This window comes from Manacus candei, unplaced genomic scaffold (genome assembly GCF_025592945.1).
Source record: "Manacus candei isolate 608988 ecotype Guabito, Panama unplaced genomic scaffold, ASM2559294v1 h1tg000008l, whole genome shotgun sequence".
In the NCBI taxonomy this organism is placed as follows: domain Eukaryota; kingdom Metazoa; phylum Chordata; class Aves; order Passeriformes; family Pipridae; genus Manacus; species Manacus candei.
The window spans coordinates 16,682,899-16,694,894 of NW_026138056.1; the positions used below are offsets into that span (position 1 = coordinate 16,682,899).

The following is an 11,996-nucleotide window of genomic DNA, read 5'->3' on the forward strand; positions in this document are numbered from 1 at the left end:
ATAAATGCCATCATTTTATCTCAAGGCCATCTGCTACATCATTTCGGATGTACTCCCTCTTACTGTCATTTCATTCAAAGAGTGTAGCAGATGGTGTGGAACCATCTCATAAAGTACCTTCGCCTTCTTTTGTTTACAGGTATTCAAAAAAAAAATCTGTCTATAGATCATTGTTAACTAGATACTCTGTAGGAAACCAATAAAGTTAGGTGAGTATAATTAACAATTAATGACTCACATCCTGATGTCTTCACTTATTTTAAATTATAGAGCCCTTACCAGCGGGAAATTCTCCCTGAAGCATTACCAGAGCAAGGAATGACTAAAAGATCATTAAAGTTTCAGAATTTTCTCTAATAAACTGTTATTACATTCACTTTCAGCTTGTGCTGCATAAAATGATTACTGTTTTAGCAGCAAACACCATTCTTCAGTGAAATTGAGTTTTATGTAAGTCTGCATGTCTCCTGTTACCTTTGTGTAAAAGGATCTGCAAAAGAACACAGTGCCAGAAATGGTTGCTGAAGGAAGGAATTGTAAAAGACAATATGGAATATTGATTACGAATTCTCCTTGAGACTTTGTCCTGTGATGTTTTAAGGAGAAGGTTATTCTGAAGTTGTGCGTGCTACATAGCCCTTGGCATTTAACTTAAATGGCCTAGTTAGGAAACCATGATCAATTAAGAGAGAGCAAGAGAAAACAAATTAGTCACAAAGAGATTCAGAGGTGCAAAATTAGTTCCTGACCTTACCCCTTTTTTACAGGCAGAGCTCATCTTTCTTAACACAAAATGATCTTCAGAAGACAAACCAGCCAGTGTCAGTGACTGAAGGTGAGCATTACTAATCCCTCTGAAGGATATCTGTTGAGAAAAGACAGAACATGAAACAGCATCAAATGTCATTTTGGTTTAGGCAAATGTCCATCTCAAGGTTTTTTATTGCTTATGCAATATAATTGTGTGTGCACAAAAAACAGGGTAAGAATTACAGGAATTATAGTTCAATACTGTTGAATTGCAAACAAATTCAGAAACAAGTTAATTTCATCACAAGCTGAAATAAGTGATGAAATTAACTTCTCTACCAAGAAGCAAGTTGATCTCACTCTTAACCGTTTTACTCAAATGTGGTTAATAACAACAGTAGGGATATAATTCAAATAAGTGTGATAAAGTTATATTTTTTCCAAATTAAAAATATTTTAATGAATGTGTTACTAAAGGAAAGACTAAGAATATGTTCTAGTAAGTAGAAAGTTTTACACAAGTTTGGGGACAAGAAATCAAACGCTAGTAGACAATTTAAGCTGTAAGATTGAACATATCAATAAATTCTACCAAAAAGCTGTACACAAACTCATTTGTATTAATGTGCTGTAGCCTGAGCATGTAGAAATGTGACATCAGAAAAAATGACCATGGGATGTTTCTGGAGTGTCAGACTCTGAGGTTATTGTGTTTGGGAGTTTAAAATGCAGTGTGGTTTGATTTTTGTTTTTCTTTTTTTTTTTTTTTTTTTTGAGAAAATAGCAGGTGCATGTAATTTTAAAGCTGTCTATTCTCCAATAGATGACCTGTAAATATGAAAATAAAATAAAGAATTTGGACTGCTTTTGTGTGAGCGTTGGCCTCAGATACACAAGTTTCTGATAACTTACTCCATTTGGACGTTGAAGATAAAAACAACCCCGAAGACACGTGATAGAGAAAAATGCCAGCAAAAACCTATAAGGGCATAACACAAGAATAGTAGGACATCTGCAAAGTGTGCATTGTTTTTCATTCTTAGATCAAGCAAACTGAGAAAAAAAAAATGAGGCTTTCATAGCTGTAAGATGACAGGTTCCTTCCATCATGCTAGATCAACTTGGAAGTTAGAGAGAATTTTGTTGTTGACTTCAAGTACAGACAGAATTTTCTCTACTCCTACTTTTTCTGAAGTAGAGATGGAAAATCAAAGAATGGTTCCAAAAAAATTATTCGAGTGAAATCTAAGAAGATGTTGAGCTCATAGGGGCCAGGGAAAATGTTGGATTAATTTAAAGGATTTTAAATCTGTAGTAGATTCTACATTTGTGCTTTAGGAAAATAATTTGCATCTAGTAAGAAAGTCAGTCTTCAGATTTTGCTAGTAAAAATCTTCCTGTGTTTGAGAGACTTTCATAACTGAAAATTGGTTCACATACCTGAAAATTGTTTAAATGTGCAAAGATTCATTGCATAGCATTTTCTATTGAGAACACTGATATTTACCTGCTTAGAAAATTTGTCATAGTAGCTAAAGACACTTTTTGTCCTACAGAATGTGACTAAATCTCTCATTCCATGTTTCTTTCCTTTGGTCTTCATGTGGCATTTCTTTTTTTTTTTAATCTTTCTACTTGTCATTCTACTGTTCATTTGTTTTTGCAATACCCAATTTTACAGACAGATGATTAAAATTATGATTATTATACAGTAGGATTTCTACATTCCATGCAGAAGACAAATAGAAAAATGCCTTTGATGACTAATGGTATGTCTATACAATCTAGTTTGAAATACATTCCAGCATTCCATTATGGAAAAGGTAATGAAATCAACTGAGTAGAACAGGTTCTGGTAAAATAAACAAACTTACCAGTAGGGAATTTCTGCCCTATTTTGAGGCCAGATTGTTTAAAGAATTCTGCTGTTCTCGCTTTTAAATAACTTCAATAAGATCTAAATTAATTAGGAGTTTGATTCCTGAATGCATTATTATAACCCTTAAGTACTTCAGTAAATGCTTATACACAGGTTTTTAAGCACAGTATATAACTGGTGATGCTGTTAGGCAGAAATGATTAGTGCTGCCTTGCTTTTATCACTTCAGAATTTCCTTTTCTTGTGAACGTGTGACAAAGTGGTGTAAAACATACACTTCAAAGTGATATAAGTTGCTATGCTAATCAGTCCCAATTGTTCAAACTGATCAGGCTACACCATTTTCACACAGAGAAGATTATTTGTAATCTATGAATATTGTCCTCAGTTATATTTAAGACATAAATATACTCAAGATAGAAAGTATTCACAACTAAATTACTTTATATTTGCAGATAATAAGGAGCTGGTTCTTGAAATGTAATTTTAAACCAATAGGTACAGTTTTGGGTATCAAAAAGAAATTGTTCACTGATAGGAATTCTGTCTTTCTATAGACCCTGCATTATTTTTAATGTACAGCTTCCTCTCTGAAATGCATGCTCCTGGGCTTATCCATTGTCTCATGTGACTGGCCCTGAAACATCCACTGAATAAAACACGGAGATTTTTCGTATAAAAAATTTCAATCTCAAAGGTTAAAAACATGAAAATAGCATCATAATACATTGATTTCACAAAGTGACTTTAAAAGGCTTCTTTGGTGATGTACGCTGTCTCCAATGATGGAATGTGTAGGTGGAAGATGATGAAATCTTCAATTATAGAAAAAGTCTTCTTAAAAAAAAGACAGACCAAATTCCTTATCTTTTCAATTCTGACTAATACCATTTGTATTTTTCAGTACTTAGGGGTACTTAGGGGTATATGCCAAGTACATACCTAACTTTTGAAAACAAAAGGTGTTAATTCTGAATTTAAGTCCTGCATTAACAGTACGTTGCAAGGAAGAAACACAGAATAAGGTTGCAGTTAAGGTTTCTTCCCCCTGCCTTCCAATCTCTCCTTCCTTTTTGCTCTACAGGAAATATTGTCAACTGATTCTTACGTGTCACAGGTTATTTGGGGTTTTTTTTTACATTGGATCCTGCAGCTAGAAGTTATCCTAATCACGCTTTCTACCTGTCTGCTCTTATGCCTGCCCAGGATGAGTGATAGACCTTTGCACTCTGCTTCTGATACAGATAAATAGTGAAGGTAGAGGCAGGGATTTACTCCTTTGCAGGCAACCAGAGAGTGCCTTAATTCAACACAAATATTCTAAATATGTTTTAGAAACTTTCCCATTAATTCTACCATCAATCTGGCAGAGCTCCACAAGAGCAGTACCTAATTTTTCATGCAAAAAACCACTATTGTTTTAGAAAAATAAGTGCAACTGTTGACTCTCATTTCTTCATGAAATCCCAAAGTAATTACTGTTTGTGAGGTAAGAAAAGAATTTCACTGCTGATGTTTTTCTGGCTGTATATTGTAAGACAAAATAACTTCCTTTTCTGTTATTTTTAACAGAAAGTTTTCTTCTGATTAAGCAAGTCAGCTTGTGTAACAAATTGCATTAGGCTGAGACTTTTGGAAATAGTATTTCCTCACTGTATCATCGTCTTCGATGCTACTGTTGTCAGAGAAACCCCTTGTGAATGTTCTTGTTTACAACAAATCAGCACAGCCTTGGAAAGCAATGCGTGATTAGAGCTTGCCTTTTGTGGGACATGCCAGGTAATTTGAAGCAGAGATATTCCAATTTACGCTTGCCATTCACTATGTAAATTCTATTTGGAAGTACAAATTGTGTGAGCATAGATTGTTTTTGTTAAAAGGCAGCAGAATGGAGTAGCTTTCAAGTATTAAAAAGGCTTCCAATCCTTTTCTCAGTGGGATCTTCCCTTTAGTCTGTTTAGACCAGTACGAGCATTGCCATACATAAGTCAGTTACTCCTCTTATTATAGTCTAACCTCAGCCTAGAAAGAGTATATTGAGATCCCACAATAAATTTCACTCAAAAAAAAGCTGATATATATAAATATAGAAATCACAATATTGAACTCCAATATGTTTTCATTCCTTAACTTTCCCAGCAAAATCTATGCCAAAATGTAAAAGACAAGAGGGAATGGCCTTAAGCTGAGACAGGGGAAATTCAGATTAGGTGTTAGAAAATTTTTTTTCACTATTAGGGTGGTCATGAACTGGAATAGGTTGCCAGGGAAGTGCTGGAGTCACCACCCCTGGGGATGTTCGAGAGGCATCTGGATCTGGCACTGGTGATATAGTTTGGTGGTTAGGGGTTACAGTGGTAGCACTGGCTGGATGGTTTGACTGGATGATCTTGAAGGTGTCTTCCAAACTTGATGATTCTATGATTCTGTTCCTTTTGGTAAATTATTTTCTCTTAAAGGAAATAATGGAAAACACACTTGCCATGGAGAAATACTTGTAAGGAGTTTAATTAAAAATTTTATTTTTACTCAAGTAATTCATCACTAGGCATGCTAGGACTGATAGGAGTACTGCTTTTGTGAACTGAATTACAGTTTCTTTCTTTGCCTACTCCTACCTTCATTCCCATCACAAAGCAAATGCAAACATACATTTTTAGTACAAATATTGCTATTATTTTTAGTTGGAGTATACTATAGGGACATACTCCTAGTATGTGACTTCAATTCAAACTACTGTGATTTGAAAGTGTAAAATATTCATGGTTCCTATATAGACATTTCTTTTCCAAGTTTCCTTTTCTGCTGTGTCTAAATAGAACTTAAACTTGTTATTAAACGTTATTAACATATTTAAAATGTTAAATAGAAAATAATTACACTGCATTAAGTTTGTATGTTTGATATTAACATAGGTTTAATTAGAGGCAGCCATGAAGACACTAACTTAGTACCTATTCAATCTTCCTGTCAGTTCAGTTCATTGAGGTGATCTCCAAAATCAGGCTCATCTGATACTTCTGACCACTAGTTTTCAGGATCTTTAGATCTTGACTTAGTAGAAAACATACTCTTCTGGAAAAACCAACTTGTAAAGTTTAGCACAGACTATATGCTGTGAGGTTTTTCACTAAGGAGTGGTCTTCCGAAGAAGACCGTATGAATCGAGCTTTTTCTTTTAATTTAAGCCATATCACTTTTCCTGATATCTTACTCTCTGGATCAGGGCAAATAGCAGGGACAAAAATTAATTTATCATTTGTGTTCTCTAGCCATGGATACTAGAGAAGATTAAAACAGATGACAAAAGTATTCAGCCGAAAAATAAAGACAGTACAATTCTATTTTTAAAGAACTGATTAATATTATTATCTTTTTATAAATGGATGCACCACAGTACAAAATATCTAGGGAAACATGCTCACTTTGATCAGCTGTTTCATGCAAGAGAAGGAACACAATAAATTGAAGAAGTTTAGAAAGTATTTTCACAGAGATAATTCTTGAATTCCAATTCACCTAAACCTGAAAGTTTCGATGTATATCATGATTCAGAAAAACTTAATTAAAATCAGCTTTTTGCATTCCTCTGTAAAAAATTAGTTCTCAATTAATATTTTGAAGTTCATGATAAATGCAGACTTCTATATGATTTTGCCTTTCATACATTTTAAAAACAAACAAGTATAGCATTTTTTCATAAAGTCTTAAGTCATTATGAGAGTGGGTACATTTCAGAGTAAATTGAGAACTGCGAAATTGTTAGTAAGAATGGGTGATCACAAGGCAAAAGAAGAAACTAAAAGTGACAGATATGTGCTGGTGTGTTATCAGTAATATATGTGACCGGACTTTATTAATTACTGTGGTGGCAACAAAGCACCATGCAGAGGAAACAAATGGGAGGAGGAAGGTTTATTACTTACCTCTTAAAACCTTAATTAAAAAAAATAATCAACAACTCTAAAAAAGTTTTGGATGATTTATCTCTTAGCTGCTTCCAGTTTACAAATCAAACAGCAGCATAATTTTAATCCTAGTAGATATGTTACAGATAATCCAAGCAGTAAAACATACATTTTTCCTCCATAGGAATCTCATTTTGAGCACATTCGCATGGTTGTATACAAAGCAACCTGATTATGTATAAGCAGAAAATAGTATTATAATCACATCTGCAAGAAATGGAAATGTTCTTTGAAATCTCTTTATGTTGTACATATTTGTGCAATAGCATGATCAGCTAGTGTTCAGCTAGTGGAATATTGTACATCAAGAATTATAAAACTTGTGTTGCAGTTGTTCATATATATATGCATATAAATTCTCAGAAATTTTTTTTGCGGGTATATTATGCTGCAATGATATAAACCTTTTGTTAGCACTACTGATACTATTTTCTTCATGTTTGTGTTTCCCTCTCACTGTTGAAACCAAGCACTCAGTAAGAGAATTATGTATATGTTAGGCACAGCAACACTCTATTGTTATCAGAAAAAGCACCAAGAAGCCTACAACTTTCCCATCATCATGAATAAACTGCTTCCAAACTCTATAGTATCCTGCTGACCCACAGCATCCTGGTGACCTGTATCATCATATCATATATCAATCCCCTTCCCGAACTGTTGCTAGCAGTGGGGTCCCAGTTCATAGAAACATTCCTAATCAGGATTGCATTGCAGTATCCTTAAAAATTATCCCTATTTATGGGTTTTAACTGCATGCCAGAACTTCTTTTCAAGATCCAGATTAAACATACTATTCACTCAAGTCTGAAGAAAGACAATATTAGTACTGGTAACTAATAGGGAATGAAACAATATGTGAATCAGAGCGTCTTTGGAATTTGTATGAATCTGTGTTCCTGTGTATATTCTAACCATATTCTTGTGGCGGAAGTGTTACATGATTTAAGTGCAAGGATCACAATGTGGAAGTAACTCACCTAGAATTATGTATTAATCATGAACATACAAGTAGTGGTTTTCTTAATTTGGAATGCATCTAGAATATCTAATTTTGGTAGGTTTTTTTTTGCTGAGAGAGATGCATGCTGACAGCAGTGTATAGCAGCATGATTTGAAAGTCTCTGTTTAATCACACTGAGACTTGTAAGTGGAAACAACTAGCTGTAGGACACCAAGCAGCAAAAAAACCCCAAGCAACTCCCATGAGGATGGAAAGCCAGGTCATGGTATTTGTTTCAGTAGATGTTAATTTACATTCTGTAATATTTCAATTTTCATTCCAGTTGTCATTAGTATTTACTAGTATGTGTTGCTAGACCTAGATTTTTCATTGTTTTGAAATCACTGAAATCTTATATAAATTATTAATATATTCTAAAAAGATATATGTTTTCCCAGATATTTTGGTGTATTAATTTGCATTTATGCAGAACAGAAAATTGATCCTGCAAATTATTGAAAAAATGTTAGTTAAGTGGAGCAGCCTATGCCACATTAAGGTCCTAGAATGAGATTTTCTGAAGCTGAAAGAGCATTTTTGGGAACACAGCATTTCTGTTGTAAGATTTATTAGGCACAGGAGAAGCATATCCTCAGCCCGCAGTGTCAATTTTGGTAGAAGTGTCCGCATTGCATCAGAAAGGCATGTCTGAAGCAAAACTCTTAATACCAATTATCAAAGTTTCCAGTGCTTTGGTTTGTGTGCATATGGTATGGGAGTGCTCAGACTTGATTTCCTTTGGATGAAACTTGACTGGAAACTACACTCCATCTTTTAGTGGTTATTCAGTTGATTAGATTTACACTAATCCAGGGTTAGTCTGTAGTAAAAATATTTGAAATACACTTCATTTAATTACATTCCCAGCACAACTGTTTCGTGCTACAGACATGCTCCTGACCAACATTTGCCCACTCGGATGTAGGCATATCACATTAGATTTCTACTTGTATCAATTGCCTGCATTATCCATAATATAGTTAAGCTTGACCCAAACGGAAAATCTCATTCCTTGTATCTAAAAAGTCTTTGGTTCCCTAAAAATTCGATTTTTTTTCTTTTAAGAAAATCCTGGAATTTAATTATATAATGCCAGAGGGCACAGCATATCAAGACATCTTTTAATTTAGTTTCTTGATTTCATGTGAAATATAAATCAGGTTTGTTAGATTTGTTTAAAGCACAAGTTTTAGTTCAACAGTAGACAAAAAAACCTCCAAACAACAAACAGAAAAATGCAAACCAACCAACCAAAAAAAACAAACATAAAAAGCCCAAACCCTACAAAAAACAACCCAAAAACCCAGTCTTGCTTTGATGAAATCTGACCTGCAAAGGAAAAGAATGTAAGCTTGTGACCTGTTCTGCTTTACAACAATGCAGTCAGAAAGGAACTATAGGGGAAGAGGATATTGAGTTATATTTTTTGCTTAAATCTTGGTTTTCACCTAAAAATCTGCAAAAGGAAAAAAATGTCATCTCTTCTGTTTTTATAATAAGCTACTCATAAATATAAAGAAGAGGTCTGGGAGTCTTCATGTCTGTGAGTGGAAGGACCAGGAACTGAATACCAAGGAGGGAAACAGGCACATAGTGTGATTCTTTGGGTGCCCAGCGCAGGGTGAGGAGTTGAACTCGACGATCCTGATGGGTCCCTTCTACCTCAGCATATTCCATGATTCAATGAAATATCTTTTGCCTAATGATTATGCAGGTATTTAGATTAAGCAACATCAGCAAAACCAAATAAAATAACAAGGTTTAAGTAGTTACATTAGTGTTAACCCTCAATTTTCTGCTTCACTCTTGGGATAAGAACGTCAGGAAATGAACCTCATCACGTTTGAAGTGCTTTGGTTTTGAAGGGTCAAATCTTCTGTTTGTTACTCTACCAGTTGTCCAAGCTTTTCAGGAAAATGATTGTTCAATGTCTATGGTAAAACAAGAGACAAAGCCCAACCTATGATTTAGATAGGCCTTTTGTTTCAGAGGCATGTAGCAGTAGTAGAAGCAGTTTCTAGCCCTGTCCCTAAATTCCAGTGGAAGATTAAAAATCTTTTTTAGATCTCCAATTTGTTGTTCTTTACAATTGCAATGTTTTCTTTCTTCATGCACAACAAAATAAGATTGCTGCTTGAATAACAGAGATAATGTTTAATTCATCTGTTGGAAAAATGGGAAGAAAAAAAACTTCTGAAAAGCAAAAGAAGAACTTGTATATTTCTAATAGTATATGTTCCTTTTGTGTGCAATTATGAAAAAAAACCCTGTACTTTTCCTGCCAGTTGTATCTTGCATGATAGAAAACTACATGATAAAAGCATACACTTCTTATCTTTTATATTCATTAAAAAATCCACTGAGTTACATATTTTAGGAATGTCTGAGCCTTTGAGTTCAAAGTGAAGGGTTCAGGCAGTTTGCACAAGAAATTGCATTCTAACACCTTGAACTGAAAGAGTCTCTGACCTAACAACAGGTCATGTTTGGAAGATGTAACTAAAGAAAGGGCTGCTTAGTTCTTAGTTAGCTTAGTTCTTAGAGAGTGGTGCAGAGCCCAGCTCAGGTTTCTTTTCATTCCCTCTTTGTCCATTGATGTAGGTAAACACAAAAGAGATCACATAGAACAATCAAAAATTGAATTGAGTGAAGATTCCCTCCTCTGCACACCCACTTTATGGCAGTGACTTTTTCTCACATTGTTATAAGTATTTTACAGTAGTAGGCTTGGGCTATGCCAGCAAGAGTAAGAATAAAACCTAGGACCTTTACAAATTAAGCCCAAACTTTTAAAAACTCTTTTTTTTTTTTTTTTTTTTTTTTTTTTTAAGATTTTTGTTGTCCACTGGTATGCCAGTATATTTCCAATTTGTTACCTGATCTACCAGTATTTTACCTTAAAATGCCCTAATTCAGTAGCAGCATTGGCCATTTGTTGTTATGGAAAAGGTGGTTGAACTCTACATTTGTTATCTAATTATGTGCCTAGGAACAGTCCCTATAGCTTGCCTTAGCCTTTATTGCTTTAGGCACTTTAATAATAAAGTAGTAGTGACTGCATTAATCTGCACTCTTTTTTTTGAAATTGCTAATGAATCCAGATGGTTTAAAAATAGTTCCACGTCTGTCTTGGAGTGGTAGGCAAAGGGAAGAAAGGGTAGGCAAAAGTCTGTACAGGTCTTGTTATTAAGGCACACTGCGCAAAACCTAGTATTGTTAGCAAGAGATAAAGCCTCCCATGCATAAGTAACCTCTGTACAAATAACTCCCAAAGATCCACCTAGATAATGAAGCTTTAACATCTAACTGTACATGAAGCTGAAAAACAATGTTCTATTCTCTTCAACTCAATGTTCTGTGTAACTGCTTTTTGTTTGTCATCAATAATGCAGCCAGTTGAAGCTGTCTTCATGTTCCACTGAGCTTTCATTAGGTCAACTATAAGTTCATTCATGCTTCTAAACATTTTTTATTCATACCTTTGAGTTAGAACAATTAATTCATTGTTTGAATTTTTTCTTCTAGAAAAAGTTTTGTCTTTGCCAGAGAAATATATTTATTCTATTTACATCAACAAAAAACCAAACTAAAACAAAAAAACCCCCAACCATCCACAGAAAAAGGAAAGAGAAGTATGCCTAAAGAGATGCATGGAACCTGGTATTTACATACTGTGTGAAGCACTTTGGTGAGTAAATGGGCTCAATAATATAATTTTTAGGATGAAACCAAGAGACGAAGAAGTGCAAATGAATGGTTTGTAAACTTTCTTGAGTGTGAATCAAATATTTAGAGAATGATTATGCTATGAATCATTACTTTAACACATACTGATTCCCCAATCACTGTTCATTCTTTCGGAGCACATTATTTACACATCATTCAAGTACCCTTTAACTGTTGTTAAAGCACCATTTAAATTTGATTTGTAGTTAAAAAATCTGTAGATTTAAAAAGTATAGAAAACAGCTACCATTACCAGAGATAATCATGGGAAATTTAGCATTTAGCAATGAAAAATAAATGCACTCTGATTTCTATAAATCAACTTTTATTCCACTGTTATTATAACTGAACCTATTGAACAAAAAAGAAGTTTTCTTATATTGAGGGGAAAAAAAACCCACCACAACCTTTACAAAAGTCTCATACAAGAAGATATGGAATGCATACCAAAAATATGGCAATTTGTGTGGGTTTACTCAAGCTCCTAATCAAGCTTTATGCAAATATTCAGGTACAGAGTGCTTTGAAGTAAGTGACTCAGAGGTCTCTTCCTTCTGCCTGATGCCTAAAGCCTCTATTAGTTTTTTATTTTTCTAGTTTGTAAGCTTTATAAGTTTTATAAGTAGTAGAAGTAGATTTTAGAAGCAGCAGACCTCATTCCCTTTCCCTG

At 34.2% G+C, this 11,996-nt stretch overlaps 1 long non-coding RNA gene across 1 annotated transcript in view; it reads left to right on the forward strand.

The window, feature by feature from the left end:
- LOC127461995 (uncharacterized) overlaps nt 1-11,208 on the forward strand; it is a 55,962-nt gene extending 44,754 nt beyond the window's left edge. Inside the window, exons 2-3 of the long non-coding RNA XR_007900272.1 lie at nt 768-835; nt 11,126-11,208. This is a non-coding gene — a long non-coding RNA (uncharacterized LOC127461995). The remainder of the gene's footprint in view (nt 1-767; nt 836-11,125) is intronic.
- Nucleotides 11,209-11,996: the final 788 nt, after the last annotated feature.